The sequence below is a fragment of the Sciurus carolinensis genome, chromosome 19 (assembly GCF_902686445.1).
Source record: "Sciurus carolinensis chromosome 19, mSciCar1.2, whole genome shotgun sequence".
Taxonomy (NCBI): domain Eukaryota; kingdom Metazoa; phylum Chordata; class Mammalia; order Rodentia; family Sciuridae; genus Sciurus; species Sciurus carolinensis.
Genome location: NC_062231.1, coordinates 12,341,397 through 12,368,282, shown reverse-complemented (window position 1 = coordinate 12,368,282; position 26,886 = coordinate 12,341,397). Strand labels below are relative to the sequence as shown.

At 42.5% G+C, this 26,886-nt stretch overlaps 1 protein-coding gene across 3 annotated transcripts in view; it reads right to left on the bottom strand.

Annotated features, from left to right (window-relative positions):
- The window catches only part of Tmcc1 (transmembrane and coiled-coil domain family 1), a 161,045-nt gene extending 143,169 nt beyond the window's left edge, over positions 1-17,876 (bottom strand). The window contains exons 1-2 of one of the 3 annotated variants that reach the window (XM_047534571.1): positions 17,758-17,876; positions 6,510-6,758 (exon numbers count right to left, since the gene is read on the bottom strand). The gene's annotated coding sequence lies outside the window, so the exon portion shown is untranslated. Of the gene's footprint in view, positions 1-6,509; positions 6,762-9,542; positions 9,560-17,757 lie in introns of those variants that run through there. The other 2 variants (XM_047534572.1, XM_047534573.1) reach the window with 2 other exon arrangements.
- Positions 17,877-26,886: the final 9,010 nt, after the last annotated feature.

Genomic DNA, 26,886 nt, shown 5'->3' with positions numbered 1-26,886 from the left:
CACCATGCAGAAACACACAGTGGAAGGCTAATTTGTCTCCATGCTTTCATCACGCATCTTTCCTACCTGCAATGTTATCCCTTTTCTCCAGCAAGTATTTGAATGAATGTAAATACAGACCACAGACCAAACACTTGTCTAACCACCTCGGCATTCACCTGCTCTCCTTTTCTTGCATTTCCATCATACAGACCACGTGGCCTTCGACCGTTATTCTTGATGGTTTCCTCTTTCCTTGCTAGAATGTAAGGTTCTTGAAGCTAAGTGTCATGTCAAATCCCAATCTCCTAACAATACTGAGCAGAGTTGGTGTTCAATGGTAACACTCAGTGGCAGGTCTTGATCTTTATCTCAGAGAAGGTTTCCTGATCCTCTCTTGCCTCCACACTGTGGTTGGAGCTCAGAAAATAATACCTCAAAATATGCAGCATCAGTCGGGTGGTGGCGCATGCCTACAATCCCAGAGGCAAGTTCAAAGCCAGCCTCAGCCCTGAGAAACTCACTTCGACCCAGTCTCAAAACAGAAAATGGAAAGGGCTAAGGATGTGGCTCAGTGGTTAAGAGCCTCTGAGTTCAATCCCTAGGACCAAAAAAAAAGGTGTGTGCATATATTTTTAGGTATGCATACATATATACATGCTGCCCCAGACTTCATGCTGAGACCACCCCACCCAGTGAGCAGCGAAAGCAAGGAAGGGCTTTCTCTGGAGTTATTTACCTAAAAACTGGATCCTCCAATTCTGAAGAACACAATGCCTTCAACCTTACTGAAAGGTCACTAGGTAAGGAAGGCTGAAGTCATACAACAGAAGCAGAGACTAACATCCAAACCTACACCTACAGCCCAGAGGAACTTGATCCCAAGTCACTGTCCGTTCTCCAGGCTCATTCTGTACCCTAAAAATCATTTTCTACCCCACAAAAAGAGCGCAGATACCTCTCCTCTACCAAGATGAGGGTATTTAAACCTGACCCATCAGCTCTCTAACCCTTTATGTGGTGGCTCCTGTGCACACTGGCACTTGCACCCTGTTCCCCTGTGAATCTGCCTACTGTCCATCTGTTTCAGCAGACTCAAATGAGCCTTCAGAAGGAAGAACTCTAACTTCTCTATGCTGCCACAAAGCAGGAAAAAAAGTATAGTATGCCGTTCTTCAGTGAACTAGCAGGTATTAGATCTAGAAGAATGTTAATGTTGCATCTGTAATCAGTGACATCAATCTTTCCAATGTTCTGAAATAAAGTTGTTTTGTTTCCACCTTGCAAAAATAACTCTTCCCCCAATGTTTTGGTAGTTAGGGTTTTCTTTGTTGTGCCCTAAAAGGAGACAACCATTAAAAAGAGGAGGAGGAGAGGACCCTTCCCCAAATTAAAATGCATCTGGATTTTGAAAGAGCAATGCACATTTTCTAGATAACAGAAAAAAAAAACAAGCAAATGTAAAATAAAACCAGATTCAAAACTGAACAATCATAATACTATACTTCTTCAACCAGATTCAAAACTGAACAATCATAATACTATACTTCTTCAGGATACTTAATCACTGCCAAATTAAAAAATATAAAAACATAGGAAAATACATAAAAAATCTGAAAAGTTCTGGCCGACTATGGTGAGATTTTTCAAACCTATCTTAAGAAAAGTTTTTTTTTAAAAATAGTCTTCTCATGGACCTGAACTAACTGCATAAGTTATTGTGTAAGGGGATAAATGACTGGGGAAAAAAATCACTCAGCCTATGAAGCTCCCACTCTATCCTCTGGGCAGGTGCTAAGAAATCTTGTTTTCTAAATATCTGGTCCGAACCTGGTACAGATAGAAAATCTAAAGTTATTCTTCAAGAGTAAAGAAAGAACAAAAAGCAAGGTAGTAACAGGCCACACAGGGTAAGTTATTTCACAATACTTCTCAAGTCAACCTATCCGATGACTCTGCACTTGCTTGTTTTCAACAGAGTGACTTAAAGGCAAAGGAGAGGCACATTTTTAAAACTAAGAAGAACGGTCTGAGTCACTGAAACAGAGTAAAGCAGGATTCTAGTGATTTTCAAAATGAGAAATGGATTTCAGTCACACAGGTAGTTGGTACCACACAAAGGCTAGAACAGACACTTTAAACTCTTAGTAGAGCAAAATATTTATTGAGTGCCTAATAAGTGCCAAGAACTCTGCTAGGTACTAGGTTAGACTAGTGCTTGCTCTGTACACAGGACATTTAAAAACCTTTAAAGCCAGGGAGCACAGCACATGCCTGTAATTCCAGGTACTCGGGAGGCTGAGCAGGAAGATCACAAGTTCCAGGTCACCTGGGCAACATAACAAGACCCTGTCTCAAAATACACATTAAAAGGTTGGGGATACAGCATAAAGGTACAGCACTTCCCTAGCATGCACAAGGCCCAGTGAAACACACACACAGGTGTTAAGGTGTTAAGGCTTACATTCTAAGGAATCTCCTATATTTAATGCCCACCTCTCTCAATTAGCACATTAAAATAGGCAGATGGAGGAAGGTGGACCTATACCAGCAGGGAAGAATTTAGAATTCCAAATAATTTACCCTTTTCCTCTTTTGGCTATGGAAATTCACATGCTGTTTACCATGAAAGAAATTAAGAGCCCGGCATGGTGGTGCACACCTGTAATCCCAGTTACTCAGAGGGCTGAGGCAGAAGGATCACAAGTTCGAGGTCAGACTGGGCAACTTTTGAGACCCTGTCTCAAAATAAAATAAAAAAGGCATGCTGAAGGCCCTAGGTTCAATCCCTAGTACAACAAGAACGAAAAAAGATTAAGATCATCAAAAGGCATTTCAACCCAAATTTCATGACCCAATAGTTTAAGAAAAATGAGCCTTGTTCCTGTCAGAAAAGTGATCTGTTTTTGTCACATCCCACTGCAGAATTAGCTCTGTCACAGGATTAGAGTACAGCCATCTGAGGACAAAAGTCTAAGCAAAAAGAAACAATACTGGATACTGGAATTTGATAAAGACTCCGGAGAACATAGTATTTAGTCGTTTCAATGACACCTGTCTTCTAAGGATCTCAAAAACAAATGTCATTTACCTTACCAAGAATCAAAGCAGTGGTGCCACAACTAAGTACAGGAACCTATCAATGACCAAAGGAAACTCAATACTGAAGTTCTAAGCCTACCTCTACCAACAAGGAGATCTGGTTTATGTAACAGTGCAGTGTGCTATGAGAAATACATATTTAGTTTTTTCCCTTGGGTTCCTGGCACCCTACTCCTAAAACCCTTGCTATTTCATCAGTGATAGACCCACCTTTTGTTATTCAAGTTCCTTTCAACCACACCTGAGTTCATGCTAATGAGGTGACTCTTGGTGGACCCCCAGATAGCTTCAGAATGGGGGCTGGTTGCCAGGAGAACTAACTGTGAGACTGGACAATTGTCCTGAAACCCTTCACCTCTGGAGAAGAGAGAGGAGCAGGAGATGGGGTGTGGAGAGCTTCTGGGTTGGCAAACACCCCACCGCAACGCCCACCCTGGCTCTCTCTCTTCCATTGGCTACTCCTGAGCTGTATCCTTGATAATAAATCAGTGGATGTAAGTGAAGAGTCCCAGAGTTTTAGGAGTCTAGTCAATTATGAACCTGAGGGAAAGTCACGGGAACCCCTGAATCTGTAACCAAGTTGGACAGAAAGTGTGAGTGTGGGTGGCCAGGGACTAGTTACTGGCATCTGAAGCAGGGGCAGTTTTGTGGGACTGAGCCCTTTAACCTGTGGGAGCTGAGACCAACTCTAGGCAGACAGTGTCAGAATTCAATGGAACTGCTGGACACCTAGAATGCTGCTGGCAGCTGAAGGACTGGTCACGGTGCAGAAGGAAACACTCAAGCAGTCACCTCTAGTCTGTATTTATAAAGCCTGAAGACACAGCAGATTTGCTGGTCGACCCTCCCGGCTTACCTTGCTGCAGTGTATAAACAAAAAAAGAAAAAATGTAAGCAATGCCGTCAGAATGGTGGCTACCAAGAAGAATTGGCATTAATTTTATGTCACCTACGTGCCAGGCATTAAGCTGGCATAAATTACATGCAGTATACAAAACTCAGAGAGGTAAATACTGTCCCCAAAAGCAGAAGGGAAAATTAAATCTCCAATTCCCCACTGTACACAGCAAACAGCAGAACTGGAAACAAAACCTAGTTTTAATACACAACTCCCTGCCACCTCCCACTTTTTTCTTTTATTAATAACAGTACTAGGGATTGAACCCAGTGTACCGCCAAGTTTTGTAAATGGCCCAAACTCCCTTGAACTTGCCTCTGCCTCCCTAGTAGCTGGGATTACAGGCACCACCACACCTGGCTGCCCACCTTCTATATTATACTCTGTATTATATAGTGTAAATCATAGACTCTAACATTCTTTGAAGATAACATGTCTCCAAGGACATCTTGAAGAGACTGGTCTTGAAAGACTGTCGTTGGGTTTAATCTTTCTTCCTCTGCACATGATGTGTGGTGGTTTTCCTCAGGCTACTTTTATTTTCCTTCCAAATTTTCTTTTGTGGTTAAATGTACATGATGTAAAATCCGAAATTTGGTACCCTAACAGCCCAATCCCCTCCAAAACTCTTTCCCATCTCAACACGGGGCAGCTACATCCTTCTAGGAACTCAGGGCGAAACCCTGGAATTGGCCCTAATTCTTCACTTTCTTTCCAGTATATATTCAGTCTACCAACAAAACCTGTTGACTATACTTGAAATCTATCCAACTCAGACTACGATGTCACCATAGTCACTGCTGTCCTCCACTGCAAACTGCCATCTTTTCTCTCAATTAGAATGACAAACTCCTAACTGGTACTCCTGCTTTTGCCTTTGCATCTAACCACCAGTTAGCTGATGATCAATACCGCAGTCACAGGAGTGAAATGTCAAAATGGAAATCAGATCATATCACCCTACTGCCCCAAATCTCCTAAGACACCCCATTTTACTCAGTGTAAAAGTTAAAGTTCCGCAAAGCACCAGCAGCCTCAGTGTCACCTGAGGGCTTAATGGAAATGCGCCCCACCCCCAATTTTAACAAGAATCTCCAAGGTCATTCACATGCACCCTCAAGTTTGAAAAGCCCTTCTGTAGGGCACCACAAAACAAGCAGCCACTCATGTCATCCTTCAGGCACACTGCAGTCTCAGGGCCTTTGCACTTGCCATTCACGATGCCCAGAGGCTCTCTTATATGTTTGCATGGCTCATTCCCTCAACTCTCACAAGCCTCTACTCAAATGCCACCTGTGAGGCCACCTGTGACCACTTGATTCCCTCAGTAGAACCTATTCAGCTCTTACTTTTCTCATTAGAACTTGTCATTCTAAATTTAAAAACTGCCAAGGATGGTGGAGTATGTGTCTAGTCCCAGTGACTCAGGAGGCTGAGAGAGAAGGATCACGAGTTCAAGGCCAGAGCAATTTAGCAAGACTCCAAAAAAAAAAAAGTTTAAAAACTGTATCTTTATGTTTCATGTTTACCTTGCTTACTCTATGTCCCCATATGATATAGAACACAAGCTCTACAGAAGCAAAGATTTTTGTAAATACCCAGAAAACACCATTCAACAGCTATTAAATGCACAAAATAATAAACAAATGAGTTTTCTCTTCAAAGCAGTGTCTGCTAGATCTTTAAAAATGGTTCCTTACTAAGATGCTGCCTTTTCTTAACATCACATTCAACAAATCCATTGTTCAAAATACAGTACACTGAGCACCTATTTGGTAAAAACGAAGGTACTAGAAAACTTCTGTGTATCCATGATTAAGAATGGAGATTTAACAATCTGATTCATGATTACAGCAGGCCTATACTATCACAAAGCGGACAGAAAAACTGAGGCACTGTGTGAAAAGAACAGATATGCTTGCAATTCCACAATGCAATAATCATCCTTCATATTGATAAAATTTTCTCACTTGATTCTCAACAACCCTATGAAGAATATAAAGTAACAATTTGCCCATTTTAGAGGTGAGAAAACAAACATAATTTAATTCTCAAAGCATGGCAGTGATAACGTCAAAACAGACTGAGATCTCTCAATTTTTAGTTCAAAATCAAAATAATCACGCTTCCTTATAAAAATGAAACTGGATCAAACTATGCAATCATATATCCATTTATTATGCTGTGGATACTACCTTTCCCCAAACCATTGAGGTTCATGCAGAATAAAAATAAAGTTCATCAAAGTCACAATTTCAATTTAAGGATTCAGATTCAAACTGCTCCCTGTTACTTCTAAGTCTAATCCAGGGTTGAGTAATATTGAGTAAGAATGTTAAGACATGAGCTATTATGCTGTATACAGTAAGAAAGTTCTTGTTTAGCTACAGGAAAAAAAAAAAAAAGAAAATGGAACGAGTGAATGAAAGAGAACTGAATTCTAGAGAGGAAAGTGTCATGGTTGTGTCATTATTTTGTACTGTGCTCATTGCCTCAGTGATGTTATTTTGCAGAAGAAAAAAAGACATACCTCCTCAAAATCCCAGCAACAGCTTTCCTTTCTTTGCATAGATGACGATGAACAGTTGTAATCAAAAATGTTTCCCAAAAAAGTTCTTTTTAAAAAAGACATAGAAATAGAAGATCCATACAAAAAGAGATCCAATCTGGGAGGATGGACTCTGTCTTCTAAATCTTGTCACCAAGAGCAGCTGTTCACCGAGGGTCAGCATCTGAAGTGAGTGCTAACTGTGGGGGTGTCTTCTCCAGAGGGGAATACCTGCTGGGACAGAGGAGCAAGAGAAGGAGAAAGAAATACTACTGAATGCAAATGGCTGACCAACAATCACCACTTTTCAGGCTGCAAAGTGTTTCAACTTAACAACAGTCAACATTAAAAGATCACATGGAGGCAGTACAACTAGCCAAGTCAGCTAGCACTGGGGTTATATGAGAGCGACAACCAAAGGTACACTTCAGAAGGGAATCCCACTCTCTGATCACTAACAAATAAGCAGAATGGTAAATAAAATATGAAAATCTGTTTCATGTTTTTTATAGCAAGATGATAGTTGTATCCCACAAACAAACAAGCACAGGTACATATTAGATGGAGGTAGTCTGCCAAACAGACTGAACATTTTGGCACCTTAAAGAACAGTGGAGGGGCGGGGGAACTAATGGGAATGACTATGTCAGCAGAAAATGTAGCATAATCATGCCAATAAACACATATGTAGGCCTGGCAGAAAAACAAAAGTTAATGTGGAAACTGAGGGACATCAAAGATAATTTGACACACAGTAAGATTTTGTGTACCTTTATTGGAGATTGTATATAACTAGAAATCTGTCATATTTTGGCAGCAAATTCAGTTATTTCTTGAAACCTACCACATCACTGTGCTTCTAGAAAACTCAGATTGCAGAATACAGGTAGCAGGCTGAAGTTAAATATACTGCATGGGGTTAACAGCAGAAGAAGAGAAGTGAATGTAAAGACACAGCAATCCAAACTAACCAAAATGAAACTGAGAATACAAGGGGATAGGAGAAAAGAGTAGAGCCCCTGTGAGCTGCGGCACGAGCTCCAGCAGTGTGCATGTGTAACTGGAATGGGAGCACTATATGGAGAAATAATAACCAAAGATTTTCCAAATCTGATGAAAACTATAAGCACACAATTTGAAAGGTTCAACCAACACCAAGGTCAAAATAAAATATGTTCGAGGAAGAGCTAAAATTCCACTACAGCATATAAAATCAAATTACTTAAATTCAGCGATAAGGAAAAATCTTAAAAGGAGTCACAGGAAAGTGGAATGGGAGAAATTATTTCAAAATCATATATAAGAAGTGATTCATATCCAAAGAACCCTTAAAACTCAACAATGACACCAAGAAGCAAACAACCTGACTCAAAAGCAGGCAAACAGGCTGGGATATAAATCAGTGGTAGAGTGAGAGTCTAGCATGTGTGAAGCCCTGGGTTCTATCCCATCACAGAAAAAAAAAAAAAAACCATAAAGGACCTGAACTGACATTTCTACACAAAAGATACATGAATGGCCAATTAAGTAAAGATGCTCAAAACCTCTAACAGAGAAATGCAAATCAAAAACACCCCATCACAATTAGGATGCTTACTATAAAAAATATACATACGTGTGTTGGTTAGGAAGTGGAGAAACTGGAACCCTTGTGTACTACTGATAGGAATGTACAACGGTACATCCTCTATGGGAAACTGTACTGCAATTTCTCAAAAAAATTAAATATAATTCAATCCCCGACACCAAAACAGAAAAAGAAAAAAAAAATACACACACACACTCAGAATTATTCCATAATTCAGCAAGTCCACCTCTGGTTATAAACTCAAAATACTGAAAACAGGATCTTTAAGAGATACTTGCACATCCATGTTCACAAAAGCATTATTCCTAAGAGCTAAAATAAGGAAGCAACCCAAGCGTTCATCCTGGATGAATGGATAAGCAAAATGTAGGATATACATATAATGGAATATTATTCAGTCTTTTTTTTTTTTTTTTTTGTAGTACTGGGGATTGAACCCAGGGCCTTGATTATTCAGTCTTAAAAGGGAATAAAAATTCTGATAGATGACACAACATGAATGAACTTGAGTACATTATGCTAAGTGAAACAATTTTGTCACAAAAGACAAACACTGTCTGGTTCCACCTACATGAAGTACCCAGAGTAGTCATATTCACAGGCAGAAAGAATGCCAGAGGCTAAGAGAGGGGGATTGGGCTGTTAGGAGTTTACCAGGTACCAAGTTTTAGCTCTGCAAGATGAAAGAGTTCTGGAAATGGATGGCAATAATGGCTACACAGTAAGAGTACTGAATGTCAATGAACTGTACATCTAAAAATGGTTATGATAACATATTTTACATCATGTGCATTTAACCACAAAAAAAAAGGTTTTTGGAAGGAAAATCGAAGTACCCCAAGGAAAACAACCACACATCATGTACGGAGGAAGAAAGATTAAACCCAATGACAGCAGACTTCTCCTTGGAAACCATGAAGGCCAGATGTGAATCAACATCTTTAAAGTACTAAAAGAATAAAACTATCAATCTAGAATTCTTTTTTTTTTGTTTTGTTTTTTGTTTGTTTGTTTTTTGCAGTGCTGGGGATTGAACCCAGGGCCTTGTGCATGTGAGGCAAGCACTCTGCCAACTGAGCTATATCCCCAGCCCTACAATCTAGAATTCTATACCCAGGAAAATAGCTTCTACAAATGAAGGCAAATTAAAGACTTCTTCAGAAATACAAGCTAAAAGGATTCAGCACCAGCAAACCTGCTTTACAAAAAATGTTAAAAGAAGTCCTTCAATCAGAAGGAAAATGACATCACATAGAAACCTGGAGCCACACAAAAGAATGAAGAGTTCTGGAAATTATAAATACATAAATTAAAAAAAATTATACACACACAAACACACAAATACATGAAAGGGATTTTTATTATGAGATTATTAAAGAAAGTAGCACTAAGAAGAATTTCCACAAACCAATTGCAGAGGCACACACCTGTAATCCCAGTAACTCAGGAGGCTGAGGCAGGAGGATCACAAAGGTAAGGCTAGTCTGGACAATTTAGCAAGACCCTGTCTCAATAAAATATAAAGCGGTAGGGATCTGGCTCAGTGGTAGTTCAATTCCCAGGTACTACAAAAAGAAAAAAAAAAAATTTATAATATACCATCTTCCAACATGCCCATCTTCCAAAATTCAAAGTACTATGACTAACAGAACTCAACTAACATCACATTTTGCTGTAAATTAGAATCAACGTTATTCCTTTTTCAGAAAAAGCAGCTCTATGAGCTGGGGTGTAGCTCAGTGGTAGAGCAGCCCAGCATGCTCAAGGCCCTGGGTTCAACTGCTGTGGCACCAAGAAAAAAAAAAAAAAAAAAGGGAGCAGCAGCTCTAAGGAACAAGCTACTTGTCTGGACAGTCTTTTTTTTTTTTTTTTCTTTGTGGTGCTGGGGATCGAACCCAGGGCCTTGTGCTTGCAAGGCAAGCACTCTACCGACTGAGCTATCTCTCCAGCCCTGGATAGTCTTTTGAAAAAATAGTTAAAACTAAAATCTTCTTTAGCCCATCCCAGTGTTCTACTATACCAGCAGTGGCTTTCAAACCCCGTCCCCTTTGAAGGGACTGCCTACAAAATTGGGAATGAAGGCGCATGCCTATGATCCCAGCTACTGGGGAAACAGCAGGAGGATCTTGGGTTGGAGGCCTGCCTGGGACATAAAGTGAGACTCCATCTAAAAAGAAAAAAAAAAAAAGAAAGAAAGAAAGAAAGAAAAAAAAAATTGAAGGGGCTGCTGAGAAATTCCTTGAGATACAGTGTGATGATGGTCAATATAAAATTTACCTAGTTTTCAGTGTCTCCAGGGAATCCAGAAGTCACTTAGAAATGAGTTACAGGGATAGCAAGGAATGTTCCCTGTTTTTAAGAGATCTGAAAAACATTAAGTTTCAATGAATTGGTCAGGATGCCCCAAACCGGCCAAAGAAGAAAACTTTTGCCAAGTCTTCCTGAAGAAAATGAATTTGTCAAAGCAATAGCTGCAAAATGAAGCTTCAGGGTCAGATGTTGAAACAGGAAAAGGAAAACAACAATATTTGACACTACTCTATTATAGTTCAAACCCCAGGGGAAATGTGGTTAGTAAGAATAAAATCACTGTAATACAATATCACTGATGCCAAATAGATTACAGAATGGGAATCCTGCCTACTATCCCTCTGAATACATAATGTGAAATACAGTTCATATATTAAGATTACTTGAGACCACTAACAATTTTTTTTTTTTTTCCTTTTCTTTCCTTTTTCTTCCTGGTACTGGGGATTGACCCAGGTGCATTGCCACTGAATTCTATCTCCAGGCTTTTTATTATTTTTTTAAATTATTTTTAGTTGTAGATGGACACAATTTTTTGTTTATGTGAGGACTGAACCCAGCGTCTCACACATGCTAGGCAAGTGCTCTACCACTGAGTCACAACCCCAGACCATGTTTACTTTTTTTGAGACAGGGTTTCTTTAAATTGCCCTGGTTGGCAATTCAAACTTGAGATCCTTCTGCCTTAGCCTCCCGAGTTACTGGGATTACAGGCATGTACCACCACGCCCAGCCCCTCTAGCACATCTTAAGACCCAACCTCTTGTGAGAGACCATTTGTTATTTACAGACACATAACTGAACTGAGTGGTACATATTCAGGATGTTTCTGTGACAGAATTCCAGAGGAAGTCTACCTACTGTTATCCCATCTGAACCAAAACTCCCTGTTCTATAAAATGGAGTTGAGACAACAAGAAAATTATGAGTTCAGTATTCACTAAAGAATACCATGCCAGGGAGAAGCAGCCATCTTTCAGCATTTTACCCAAGTCAAAACACTGGGTAACATTTCGCTTTATATGACAACAAATTTATCTTAAGAAATATACTAGTTATGTGCCCAGGAGAACTGATGGCATACGTTCAGACAAAAATGTACCCAACAATGTTTAAGGCTTTTTTTTTTTTTTTTTTTTTTTGGTACTGGGACTTGAACCCAAGGGCGATTTGCCACTGAACTGCATCCCTACTCCTTTATTTTGAGACAGGGTCTTGCTAAGTTGCTGAGACTGGCCTTGAACCTGTGATCCTCCTGCCTCAGCCTCCTAGCCCACAGGATGACAGGTGTGCACCACAGTGCCCAGCTCCAAGTGTAAGTTATCTGGTACCTGTATTTCCCACTACTTGATAAAATGCTTTGCTAGTTTAAAAAAGAAAGAGAACATTTAAAATTTTTAATATAGTTATTCTAGAAAAGGCAAAACTACAGACAATAAACAGACCAGTGAGTAACTGCCAACAGCTGTTGTGGGAGAAGCAAACAGGTGCACCACAAATTTTTTCAGTGCTGTGAAACTACTCTAATGGTGAACATAAGCTATTAAAAGTCCATCAAAAGCTACAGAACTTTAGAGCGCAAAGAATAAACTTAAATGAATGCAAATTCTTAAGGAATTAGAAAGTATGGGGATCTCTGCATGGAGTACAGAATGGGACAAAAGAATCTCAGTCAGGCATGATGGCGAAGGCCTGCAATCCAAGCAACTCTGAAGCCGGAGACAGGAGGATCGCAAGTTCCAGAACAGCCTGGGCAATTCAAGCCAGACTTCCTATCAAAATGAAAAGGGCTGAGGATGTAGTTCAGCAGTAGAATACTCCTGGATTTAACCCTCGGTACCCCCAACACACACACACACACACACACCACAATCCTTCACAACCACATAAAACAGACTCAGGACGGAGGAAGAGGAACAAGAGCTAACCTAGGCTCTAACACAAGCAGTCTGTGAGACAAAAAACCAAGAGGAACTATCCATAAGCACTGTATTCTAGCTGATAAAGCAGCTCCCCACAGGTGTACAGATTCCACTACATATGGATACTGGAACTGAAGAACTAAAGCAAAAGATGGCGGACAGCGGGAGCCAGGTTTCTCACCGCGAAGCAAGAGGTTACAGATAAAGGCAGGTTAGAATCATCCATGTGGCAATTAAGAGTTGAAGACATCATGAACTCATGCCTACCTTCCTATCAATACAGATAACACAGAAATATTTACAGATATTTGAAAATAAAAGGCCAATATGCATACCTCTATCTCCTTGATCTGTCACCTAAAGAGAGATTAGAAGCAACTACACTTTGGTAGCAACAAGCATACCCAACACCCAGATCCTGGTTTCTAACACCATTCTCCAAGAAAAGCAATCAGGACTCCTTGGAGAAATGACTGATTATAGGACTAGAGTAGAAAATATAAAAGATGAATCCGGAAGCATCTTAAATGGACAGAAAGTAACCCAAAACACACACACAATGATCAGGTGTGTCAAAGAGAAGGGATACAGAATCTGAAAGAACTCCTGATGGCCAATGATGGAACAATCTAAGCAACAAAATTTTTGTAGAAGCTGGGGATGGTGGTGCATGCCTAGGAGGCTGAGGCAGGAAGATCTTAAATTCAAGGCCAGCCTCAGCAACTTAGCAAGACCTGTCTCAAAATAAAAAATAAAAAGGGATGGGGATGTAGTTCAGTGGTAGAGATATCCTGGGTTCAATCTCCAATACTGTGAGGGACACACAGTGCCAAGGAGCCTGGGAAACTGTCATGACCAAGAGGAATTAAAGAGACATGACTGCAAAAATGTAATTTGGATGGAATGGGGTTCTGAGATGCTGGAACAGAAAAAGGACATTAGGGAAAAACCAGAAATATGAATAGAGCATGGACTTAGTAATAATGCATGAGTACTTGGTCCACTGTGATAAATGAACCACACTACTGTAAGGTGTTTTTAAAAGGGGGAAACTGGGTACAGGGAAGACAGGAATCCTCAGTGGTAATCTTCATAACATTTCAGGAAACCTAATACTGTTCCAAATATGTTTGTTTTTAATGTTTACTCTTTAAAATGAAAAATTTATGATGACTATAAACTTGCAATTTTACTTAGTGCATCTGGGACACAAATGATGTTAAAATATGATTTCTGCCTTCAAGAAGTTTGTTGTTTCACTGTAAAGTAAGACAAATACTCATGAAAGATACAAAAAATAAGAGAACATTAAACAAGGAGTATAGACAAAAGCATATTAGAAATGTAGAGAAGGAAGAGAGTTACGAAGGATGCTTCAAGGAGGAGATAAAACTTGAGTTTGTACCTTAAAATGTACTGCAGGGTACCAAAGTAAAAAAAGAAGATAAATGGGTACATTCACAAGGACAACCAGAAGGGAGATAAGAAAAAGTTAAAAGGAATTTTAAAATTTAGCCCTGAAGAATAAAGCCTCAAACAGGACACATAATAGCAGTGTTCAAATACTTTAGGGGTCACATGGCTGAAAAATGGTTACATCATATACCCATTTAACTTACAAGTTGACCTCTGATGAAATGTGCCCAACAATCAAGGACAAAGAAAGTGACAGCTGTTCAGTAGAGCCACAACAGGAAATGCCAATATGGAAAGATAGAAAGCAGGTGGCTGAGTTCTTCTCCACAACTTTTCAAAGGACACTGCATATGCGAGTCCAATGAAGCAAAAATCTAGATTCAAATCCTGCAAACATGTAGAGACCACTTTATGTGCCACATCCTTTCCTATGTTACCTTAAGATTCACAGTACATCTATAAACATTTATTAATGTAGTAGAGGCTTAAGGTAAAAATAGAATTAAAGGCTGCATGGAAGCAGGAACATAATACTAGAATTCTTTACCATCCCCCACTCTCTGATAGAAATATTTTAAAAAGCAAAATAGTTTGTAGGCCCAGATATCTCCATAACTTACTCCCTTTGCTCCTTTCTTTAGTAAAGCTCAGTGGCTCTCGGGCTTTAATGTGCATAAAAGCTATAGAGGAGCTGGGTGCGGGGGTGCATGCCTGTCACCCCAGCTGCTTGGGAGGTTGAGGCAGGTGGATCACAACTTCAAGGTCAGCCTCAGAAACTCAGTGAGACTATCAGCAACTTACCAAGACTCTTAGTTAAAATAGAAAGAAGACGGATGTAGTTCAGTGGCATTCAGTGGCACCCGAGTTTAATATCCAGTACCAAAAAAAAAAAAAAAAAAAAGAGCTTTATACAGTTACATACACAAAAACATGCACACACTATTTGAGCAATTTAAGAAATGTTAAAGTATAGTTTTCATCTTAAGTGATTTTTGCCTCGTGTGCTAAATTGAGGATCTAATCCGAGAATGAAGTGCCACTCCATTGCAGGCTTACTCCAAGACAGGAAAGTCAAATCCTCCGAAAAACATTCTAACAATTAAATCTAAAAATTGCACAGGCTACTGCAAAGCAATGAATTTTCTGTCATAAAAGGTGTTCAGAGACTGAAAAATCACTAAGAACATTTTAGAAAAGAAGAATTGTGTGAGAAGATCTCTTTCAAGTTCTAAAGTCTAGAAAAGGGCAGAATTTTAAAATCCAATAAGAGGAAAGCAACCTAGTTGAAAGGAACAAAATGAAAGGCAAGAATGACCTGTTAAGTGGGGGAAGTTCAATGCTGGGGAACACAGGAGCTCATTTCTACAGGCAGGAAAGCTTCCATCTTTCAGAGGACCACTCAAACATCTGCCTATCAAGGCCTCCCTCACTAAGTCACCCTTTGCCCATCCCCTAGTCACTCACTTGTCACACTCGCTTGCTTTATTTCCTTCAGAGTTCATATCAGGGGTCAGTAAACTTTTTCTATAAAAGGTCAGATTACATTCAGGCCAAACCCAGCTGGTCCCATGTGTGTGAATGGCCTCCAAGCTAAGAATAGTTTTACATATTTAAGAGGTTGGGGGAGATTTTTTTAAATGAATACTTCATGATGTGTGAAAATTATATGAAATTCAAATTTTGTTGTCCAAATTTAATTGTAAAACAGGCATGCTAATTTACTACTGCCTAGGCTGCCTTTGAACTCAAAGTTAAATAGCTGCAATACAGGTTGTAGGGCCCACCAAGCCTAAAATATTTACTTTCTTGACTTCCGCGAAAGAACTTCACTGACTCCTGGTTATATTATCTAAAATGATCTTATCTATTTACTTTTCTATTTGTTTTATATTCCTCACTCTCAGACACACAGAACAAAGCACAGGGAGGGCAGAGGCCCTTGTCTCTTTTGTTCCCATACTGAAGCCCAATTCTTAAGAAAAAATTCTGGAGCAAAGAAAGGGTTCAATAAATATTTGATGAAAAAATTAATAAATGGCTTATGGGCCACTGGGAGAAGTTTAAACTTAGTCCTTCGATCATCATAGGTTTTATGATATGAACAAAAATTCTTGCAGAAAAGGGAAAATATTATAATAGGGGGAGAGAGTAATAAAGTAAAGGTGGTCACCAGCTTCACCAAATTGTAGACTACAAGGTCTGTGTGCTCATGAAAGATTCTCTGAACTAGTGCAAAGTGTCAAAACATTGTCAGCTGACTGGGCTCCTGTTTATCTTAAGATGCAAATACTTGAGAAATCTCATCTCCTATACATAGTACACAGCACCAACACCATGCCAAACCTTAATAAATGCTCTTAATTATAGCAGATCTAGATCACATGCTAATGAATTTTTAATATCTAAATTTTTCCTATGCTGCTGATCAACAATCTACTCTGTAAGCAGTTGAAAACTCTTTAGAAATTAAAAGGTTACCGCCCACAGACCAGAAGCAGCTTTTTAATCTTTCTACACTAGCCAGAGAGTGGGTGTGTGATTTCAAAAAAATAAAAGCCAACTCTGTTGGTGCAGGACAAGGTATCTTTGAGTTCAAATCCCACCTATAAGCATTGTTTGTTACAGGACACTAGTAAAACTGCCACCTACTCACAATTTGAGTCTCAATCTCCTTATCTAGAAATGGAGAAAAAAAAAAATGTACCCACCTCCTGGAGGAATTTTATGTCATTAACATTTTCCTAAGGTTCTTTCCCTCAGGCTTTGCAATAATTCTGATATACAGGTACTTCAAAAAGACAAAGGTTTGGTTTAACCGATCACTTCCAAAATTTAGGATACTAGACAGAAGGTATAAACAGATCAAACTTTTGTTTCATTTTAAAGTAGCTACCTGTGTTTTTTCAAGTCCTGGATGGCTTAGTTTTTTTTTTTTTTTTTGGTTTTTTTTTTTTTTTTAATAAGCTAATTTAGAGATTCAGATCTTTCATAAAGATGCTCAGGGCTCAGGAACCTCCGACCAGTAAGTCAGACTTGCAGAATCACTTTGGATGGGGGGCGGGGGTCATCTTTCTTTTCTCTGACAAACAAGGCAGGATGAAGGCAGCCTGCAAACAGCCAGGACCCACCTAGCCTAACGTATAATGTGTCACTCGAGCAAGAAAAAGAATTGGCCAAATGCTCAAGTGGGCTGCCTCTAGAGGAACTCCGGCAACAATCATTTGGGGGATCCTCACCATCAGGGCTGTTAAGGGACGAATCCAACCAACCCCTGGACCGACACCCCAACACACCTTCACTTAGGCTGAAAAAGCAAGGATCTGCAAGCTACAGCCGGATCTCCGGCCTCGGGCGGCGGGGGGCAGGTGTCACTCACTTCTTGGCCCCCTTTTCCTCTTTCTAAAAAGGGTTAAGAAAGGGCGCCCTGGGGCCAAGCCCCGACAGCCAGGGCTCACATCCCACCTCGCCACCCGTTCTCCCCGTGCAACGGGCTCCCTCCTCCCGTTAAAACAAGCTCAAAATCAAAGGTACAGAAACGGGTTTCAGGTGGCAACGGCTGAGCCCCGGGGGCCGACTTCTGGGGACCGAGGGCTCCTTGGACCTCAGGCCCCCGCCCCCGCCCCCACGGAGCCAGCTGCCCCCGGTCCCTCGGGCCTCGGCCCGACTGCTCACACGCCCCTGCCTCACCTCGGCCCTGGAGCCAGGCTGCTCAGGAAAGGGGTGAGGCGAGGGGGAGCCCTGGGTCAAAATGACAGCAGAACCAGCCGGGGACAGAAGAGAGGCCCGGCAGGCTGCTGGGGGTCGAGTCCTAGGCCCGGGGCTTCAGCCTCGAACCCGGGCGACCGCCGGTCTGAGCGGCGCCAGGCCGCAAGCGGGAGGCCCGGCCCGCAGCGGCGGCACCCAGCCACGCTCCCGCACCGCTCTTCCCACCCACGGCCGAGGGGCCGCCCGTGAGGGGGCCGCGGCCGCGTCCGAGGCGGGGGCGCTCACTCACCGGCGGGGAGGGGAGGAGCAGCCGGCGTCTCCGCCAGCGCCGTCGCTCGAGTTCAAGCGCCGGCTCCTGCCGCTGCGGCCGCCGCGCCGGGTCCATCCCCCCCCAACCACCCCCCTCCCGGCCCTCCCCCCGCGCCGCTGCAGCCGCCGCCGCTGCCGCCTTAACCCCGGCGCGGGAACGCGAACCGGCGCGAGGGAGCGAGAGCGCGCGCGCCACCGCCACCGCCGCCCACAACCTCCGCCCCCGGCCCACGGCGCATGCGCGGGGGCGCGCGCACGCCGCAAAGGGGGCGGGGCCTGGTGCTATATAAGCTGGGGCCCCGCCCCACCCGGGTCCGCCCACCCACGCGGTCACTGGCCAATTCAGCTGGGCCGCTGCAGGTGTAGCGGAGCGGTCCCAGGTGAGCCGGTCCCGGCCTGAACCTGCAGGAACCGAGCTCTTCAGGGAGGGCTCGTTTTATGGAGAACGACGCCCTTGGGCAGTGCTGTTTTGCGCGGATTTCTAGATGACGCTCCGGGTCCCATGCTTGTGCGCCCTACCTTGCTTGAGTCGCGAAGGCCTTCCTTCCGCCTAGCGGGCTGCTGGGAAAAGGGCAAAGGCTGTTATTTTACATCAAATATAAGTTCTTAACTGCTGAAGAAACCACAAGTAGCCACCACCAGCCCGTCCTTTTATTAGTCCCAACCCAATTTTCCTAATTTTTTTTTTTTTTTTAAGGTCATCACTTAGGTATTGAGGTTTCTTCCATGTTAAAGGAATTGGGAGTCCACAGTGTGGGACTGGAACGGAGTCCATGGCCTCGTGAAGTTTTGAGAGCTGATGGAGAAGGAAAACGTTGATGGGGGAATGGGACAAAATTAAATTTGCAATTAGTAATGACTCCTGAGAGATCCGTGGTGCTAAGAGAACCTTTGTTCTAGTCGAGGATGGAGCTACAATCCAAAGCTGAAGGGGTAGGGCCAACTAGGTGCAAGGGTTGACGGTTTCACAATGCCAGAAGGGGCATCGAAAGACCCCCGAATGTGGAATAGACTGTAGACTGCACGTGTAGGTGATTTGGGACTTTGAGAGTTTGGGGAAGCCTTTGAGGTTTTTTGAGCATGGTCACAGTTACTTGATCATTTTGTCTGTTTTTAAATGGTTACTCAGCAGTGGGGGGAGAAATGGCCTCAGGGTAGGGGCAGGGAGGGCAGTTAGCAGGCCACTGGCTAAGAGATAAAGGCAAGGGAGGAGGGGGATAGTAGACAGGACTATTTAGCCAGTAAAATGGACAGGTTTGTGGGTGAAGAGTAAAGGAGAGAGAGGTAGCAAGATTGACTCCGATTGGAGGGTCGTGGGGGATGCATTTATTACATTCCAGGAGCATCGAAGGAGGCCCCTGAGAAAAGTGACTCAAAATGATAAATCTAAATGTAAAAGCTAAAACTATTAATTTTTAGAAGAAAACTAAAAAATCTTGTGACTTTGGGATAGGCAGATTTTTCTAGGAAACCAAAAGCATGAACCATAAATGAAATGATTCATAAGCTGAGCTTTATCAAAACTAAAAGTTTTGCTCCTTGAAAAACACTATGAAGAAAATGAATCCAGAGGCAGGCGCGGTGACCCACACCTGTCATCCCAGCCACCTGAAAGGCTGGAAGCAGGAGGATTGCAAATTTGAGGCCAGCCTGGGCAAGTTAGCAACACCTTGTCTCAAAAAATAAGTTAATAAACAAAAGGCCTGGGGATGCAGCTTAATGGTAGAACACCCCTGGGATCAATCCCCAGTACTGAAAAGGGGGGTATGGGCAGGAGGGAAAGACCAGGAAGAGCACATAGGTTCTAAACATAGGAAATTTGGGTTGGGGGTCTAGCTCATTGGCACCACACCTAAGCTTAGCATCCCAGCACCAAAAATACTAAAGGGGCAGGGGGATGGTTGAATACTGCTGTGCTGTTTTGAAAACATTATCTAAATTATTCCGATTTGAGAGAGGCAATATTTAGCCATCAGACATTTACTAATTAATTTTAAGCATATGAAAATTGGAACATTATTTGGCAATATTAGTAACGTGAAGTCAGAAGCATTTATGCAGAAGATAAATATCATCCCTAAAACACTAGGACATTTTGTTACTTAGGATGATATACAAAACCCATTATAGTAATTAAAATGTTAACAGGTTCTATAAAAAATACTTTGGAATAAAGCAAGAAATGCTAAATATCGCTGTTTTAGGTGCAAGCATCTAATGCCTTATATGAACCATTTAACCTCATTTCAACAAAGATTTACTGGTTAAAAAAAAATACATGAAAAAATGCTCCATGAAATTGACCAAATTGTGCTATTTGCAGTTGTGAATATGTAACATGTCCCACTATTATGTATAATTAGAATACACCAATAAAATTATTTTAATTGTTTAATGTTCAACATCAAGAATCCTGAGGGAAATGTAAATTGAAACCTTAAAACGATAGCAGTAAAAGTTAAGAGGGCTAAAATTAAAGATTGACCATATTAAGTACTGGCAGGGATGTAGAATTGGAAACTCTCATACACTGCTAGCGGGAATACAAAAGGGAACAACTGTTTTAATCACAGTTTAGCAGTTTCTTTAAAAATTAAACATTTGACCAGGCATGGTGGCATACACCTGTAATCTTAGTGACTTCGGAGGCTGAGACAGGAGGCTCCCAAGTTGGAGGTCAGCCTCAGCAACTTAGCAAGACTCGCAGCAGGTAAAGAACCCCTGGATTCAATCCCCAATACCAAAAACAAACAAATATTCACCTACCCTGTAACTTGGACACTACAGTCTGAATTCTTAACAAGAGAAAAGAAACAATATCAGGAAATGAACATATATGTTCAGCATGACTTTTATTTGCAGCAAAAACTAGAAACAAATGTCCAAAAACTGATGAATGGATAAATAAATAGTGGTATGTCCACAGAACAGAATATATTCAGCAATAAAAAGAATAAAGTGTTCATATAAACTTTGTTGATTAATCTCACGATAATTACAGAGCATGAAGAAAACCAGAAAAAATAGTAAACACGTTAGGATTCTAATCATATAAAACTATAGAAAACACAAAATCATCTATTGCAAAGAAAAATGTGTGGACGGCTGGGAAGAGAAGAGCCATTATAAGGCACAGTGGCACATGCTTGTCATCCCTGTTACTCAGTAGGCCAGGGCAGCAACTTATAGCCAGCCACAGCAATTTATTGAGGTCCTAAGCAACTTAGTGAGAACCTGTCTCAAAGAAAATAGGCAGGTGATATATATGTTCATTATGATGATGAAGATGTTTGTTTCACAGGTGTATTTGTAGGTAAAATGTTGTCAAATTATACACTTAACTGTACATTTTAGGGAGAGAGGGTGGAACTCAGCAGTAAAGTGTTTACCTAGCATGTGCAAGACCCTGGGTCGTGTCCCAGCACTGAGACAAAAAAATGTGTGTGGTTTATTGCATGTTGATGACTTATTAAAGCTTTAAAGCATTCTAGACCTACTCTTTTTCAGAAAGGAAGTGTTGACAACCTTATATGGACACCATCATCTCTTTCCACACGTCCTGGGAGGGGCAACCTTGCCTCCATAACAGGAAATATTAGCCAGCAATGCTGAGTCTACAGAATTGTTAGCTGCAATCACAAAAGCCACATTCATCAACCCTAAAAATCCCCCTTTTCAATGTAAAGAGATTTATTATGAGGAATTGGCTCATCGGAGGGAGGAGACTGAAAAGTCCTGCAATCTGCCATCTGTGCACCAGAGAAGGGAAAGCCGATGACGTCCCAGGTCAGATCAGAAGGCCTGAGACCACCAACACTAATGGGGTAAGTCTGAACTCAAGCTATCAGGCAGAAAGAGAGAGGAAGCCAATTCTCCTTTCCTCCACAGTTCTGTCACATCCGGGCCCTCGGTGGGCTGCGGGATGCCCAGCCACACCGGGGAGAACAATCTCTTGTACTCCGTCTGCTGATCCACACGCTCCTCTCAACCAGAAACACCTCGCAGACACGCCCAGAAATAATGTTTAACCATGTAAATGGATACCGCATGATCCTAGTCAAGTGGAGACCAAAAAATCAACCATCCTGTACAGTCCTGGTGGTTTAGGATTTCTGTACACACTCATCCCATACAGCCAGTTTCTGGAATATTGTGTAGGCACTTTTAGAAGCTGGAGAATCTCACCTAGCTTTCTATCGTCTTCACCACTCCCTATTTCATAATCTGTCCCGATTATGGACACCTGGGCTCCCTCCATCCCCACGCCACCCTGTAGTCTTAAAACCAGGGATGTTAAATTCAGGACATCAGGGCTTGGGGCTCCTTAGGAGGACCTAGAGAATATTCCTATTGGCAGCACAGGGCATTCATAGATTTCTTCTGTGAAAGAAAATATTCCCAAGGGCCAGGGACGTAGCTCGGTGGTAGAGAACTTGCCTCACCTGGGCAAGACTCCAGGTTCAATCCCAAGCACCCCCCCCCCAAAATAAAAATAAGTCAAAGAAAATGTTCCCTGAGCACCAGCAATATGAACACCTGACCCCTCCCTTAGGCGACCCCTGAGCTTACCAGAAATCTAGTATCCTGGTCTCAAATACAGATCACGAAATCAGGCCTTGTCACATGCTTCTACGTGGGAGTTATTTGGGGGACACTTTCATAATAACTGGAGAAAAAAGTCTTTAAAAATTTTGGTGAAGTATTTACAAAAAAAATGGGACTACACAAAACCAGAGAAGCCAGACACACAACCATGATGCAAATATATGTGGAAAGTTGAACAATGCAATAGAAGATCCTTGGAAGAAATTCTACACCATTTTTTTTTTTTAAATACACCAGGAGTGCTTTGCCACTTAGCTACATGCCCAGAACTTTTATTTTTTAACATTTTCAGACAGGTTCTTGCCAAGTTGCTCAGGCTGGCCTTGAATTTGCAATCCTCCTGCCTCAGGGGGTGGGGCACCGTGCCTGACACCACAAGGGTCTCTCCCTCACTTGACTGCTGGGGATGGAACCCAGGGCCTCACACATGCTAGATGAGGCCTCTACCACTGAGCTACCCCACCAACCCTGAGTTTCTTTTTTTTTAGCATTCTCTAAACAATCAAGATGTCCCTTGACGGTACTGAGCTCCTAAGAGGGACTGGGGCTATAGATCAGTGGGACAGCATGTGTCAGCATAGGCAAGGTCCTGGGTTCCATGCCCAGCACCAAAAAAATTAATTTAATTTAATATCTTCCAAGAACTTATGGCTGCTGAAAAGCTTCAGTTAAATTTTAGTTATATCAAAAAAAATTTTTTTAGTTATATCAAAGAACCACTGAATATAAATTTGAAAGAACTGCCAAGAGCCATATGCCTGTAATCCCCACAGTTCGGGAGGCTGAGGCAGGAAGATCTCAAGTTTGAGGCCAGGCTCAGCAACTTGGTGAGGTCCTAAGCAACTGAGTGAGACCCTGTCTCAACATAACAAATTAAAAAGCCTGGGGATGTGACTCAGTGGGGTAAAGCATCCCTGGGGTTCAACCCCCAGTACCCCCCACCCAAAGAATTTATTTCTATGCCAGCAAGACAAATAACTGTTAGATTACAAATCATCATATGCTAAGTGACTTCTAATTTCTAATTATTGTGCTAGTTTCTCTCACCTCAGGGCCTTTGCTTGGCTGTTTCCTCTGTCTGTACTTTCTCTCCAGCAGAGGTGACCTTTTGTTTCTCAGCTTAAATGTCATTTCCTAGGGGAAGTCTTCCCTGACCCCACAGTAAAGGTCAACTTCTCCCATGACGCATTTTCAAAACATCCTGAACTTCTGCTTTCTTATCCCGGTATGCATGAAACTTCCCCTTAAACTTCTTCCTTCTTCTCTGGTCGGTGAACTCCTTGAGTGCAGGGACTTTGTCTCTGCTGTTCTGAATCCACTGACCCTCCCTATATCTTTAGGGGCTCCAAAAATATTTTTGAAATTAATAAATGAATGAATGGTAGTTTTATTCTTATTAAATGAAGTATAACCTGATTGAACCCAGGGGTGCTCGACCACTGAGTCACATACCCAGCCCCTCTTATTTTTTGACACAGGGTCTTGCCACATTGCCGAGGCTGGCCTCAAACTTTTGATCCTCCTGCCTCAGCCTCCCAAGTCACAGAAATTACAGGCCTGTGCCACAGCACCCAGCAGATGAGACCATCTACCTCTCAGATACAGGTGTGAATTGAAATGGATGGTTTGCCTTTCAATTTTAACTCTGCCAGGCCAAATCTGGGTCTTAAGTAGTTACTTCGATGCTTTCTACCTCAGTTCCTTCATTTGTACTTATCTCACAGGTAAACTACAAGTAGTAAATGAATATATACACATAAAGGGCTTGGAACATGGTAGGTACTCACAGACATTCACTATTGTTACATGAGTACCATGCAGTTCAAGAGTAGGGGGAACAATATTAGATTTAGCAGCACACACTTGTAATCCCTGCTACTTAGGAGACTGAGGCAGGAGGATCACAAGTTCTAGGCCAGCCTGGGCAACTTAGCAAGATCCTGTCTCAAAAAAATAAAATTTAAATAAAATAAGGGTGGTAATGTAGCTCAGAGGACTTACCTAGCACCTAAGACCCAGGTACATTTCCCAGTACTGAAAGGAAAAACAGGGGGAAACCCCCAATATTTCTTGGAGTGAGAGAAACCAGACACAAAGGAGCATATACTGTGTGATTCCATGAAGTTCAAGGACAGGCAGAACTCACCAATGAGCAGTGGGTGTGGTGGCACATGCCTGTAATCCCAGCAGCTCTGGAGGCTGAGGCAGGAGGATCACAAGTTCGAGGCCAGCCTCAGCACCTTAACCAGGACCTGTCTCAAAATAAAAAAATAAAAAGGCTGGGGATGTGGTTCAGTGGTGAAGCACCCCTGGGCTCAGTGTCCAGTACCAAAACAATAACCACAAACTACCATGAAGATAGAGATAAATCAGAATAGCGAGAGTGGGGGTGGGCACATTGACCCGGAAGGGGTACAGAGAATTCTGAGTGTTGAAAACGTTCTGCATGTTTTTCTGCATTGTAGTCATACAGGCGAGTGTGTACAAAGAAATGCGTGTTAAATATGTGTGCACCCTGGTGTGGTGATACACTCCTGTAAACCCAGCTACTCAGGAAGCTAAGGCAGGAGATAAGGCAACTTATCAAGACCCCGTCTCAAAAATTAAAAAAAAAAAATCAAAGGCTGGGGCTATAACTCAGTGGCAGAGCACCCCTGGGTTCCACCCCAGTACTGCCAAAGAGATCGTTAATTTATTTTAAAAATAAAATTTGTGCACTTTGGACTGGGGCTGTGGCTCAGTGGTAGAGCACTTACTTAGCAGGCGTATGCCTGACTTTATCTCCAGCACGGAAAACAAATTATATAAAGTACACAATCATTTTTATTTGGGGGGTGACATGCTGACAATCCAGCCAAAGCTCTCAGAGGGCCTAGACCAGCACTCTGCCACTGAGCTACACCCCCAGCCCTACTGTATACAACTTATATCTCATTAAAAAATTTTGACAGAAGGGCTCCTGGCCACTCATCTTATGTGGGCATAGAAGACGGCCCCCAACTCCTTCTCAGCCTCCCCCCCAGGACCTCAGAGGGGAACCTGGATGAGGTTCAAGCCCCTCCCCTTGCTTCCTTCTCTCGATACCCATGAACCACAGCTTCCTTCCCCTGACCTGACCCTAACCGGAAAGAAGTGGGGCCTGGCCATGTCCCAGGAGGCCCAGCAGGAAGATGGGGACAGGGACACAGAGAGCCTTATTCATGATCTAAAGACAACTGTCCTCCGTGGGACTCAGAGTCAGTGGGACAAGGACCCCCAATTCTCACCTGAGTGGAGCCAGTCAGTCATAGGGGGTCAGAACCCGGCCAGCCGCCCTCGTGGTGGGGATTGCTGGGGACCGGAATCTCAGCTGTATTGGCCTATTTTGTTTTCACAAAGCAAGAGCGACTTATTGGAAGGCGCCTGATGTATGTATGGTAGGCAGCCATAGGAAGGGCAGGGTCTCAGGGCACCTGTGTCCCAGGCTATTCTCTCTGCTTCTTTTAGTCGTAGTCGATCAGAACCAGTTTCTCCTCCCGGTGGGAAATGTGGCTGCCACCAGTTCCTGAGGCTCACACCACAGCCTCACGCTAGAGAGAGACAGTGTCCTGCTTTCCTTAAATCCAGTTCCACAAATCTCAGGGAAAGGCTCTGATTGGCCCATTTGGAGTGCACTTCCATCCCTCGACCAATCAAATGTGGCTATGAGGGTGGGTCATTATGACTCAATACCAGCAGAACCACATTGGAAAGTAGACAGGAACTCGACCCCAAAGGAACATATTGCTTCTAACAAAAAGGGAGGTACTGGCAGGTACGGTGGCACACGCCTGTAATCCCAGCAGCTTGGGAGGCTAAAACAGGAGGATTGTGAGTTCAAAGCCAGCCTCAGCAATGGCAAGGCGCTAGGCAAGTCAGTGAGTCTCAAAATAAAATACAATAAAGGGCTGGGGATGTGGCTCAGTGGTTGAGTGTCCCTGAGTTAATCCCTGGTACCCCACCCCCCCAAAAAAAAGAAGGGGCGGTGCGCTGGGCACACAAGACACCCAAAGTCACAAGTGGTTGGAGCAGAGAGGGGTGAGCTAAATCCATAAAGCCTGGCCTGTTACTCCTGTAATTTAAACTTCTGGGGTGGTGCAGAGAATAGTAGTTCATTGGATTAGATAAAAGGGAATGAAGGGAAGGGAGGGAGGATGGGAATAGGAAAGACAGCGGAATGAATCGGACATCACTTTCTTATGTCTGCATCCAAATACACGACCAGTGAAACTCCACATCGTGTCCATCCACGAGAACGGGAAGTCATACTCCATGTACGTATGATATGTCAAAATACCCTGTCCTGTCTTGGATAGCTAAAAAGAACATTTTGTTTAAAAAAGAGGCCTTCATCACGAACCCCAAAGGAAAACACTTTTCAGTCTCCCCTTGTCCAGTGATCCAGAGATAAGGGCAGTAGGATCCCACTTTTATTCTTCCTTTCTCTTTTTTAATGTGGTAGTGGGGGTTGAGTCCAGGAGCATTC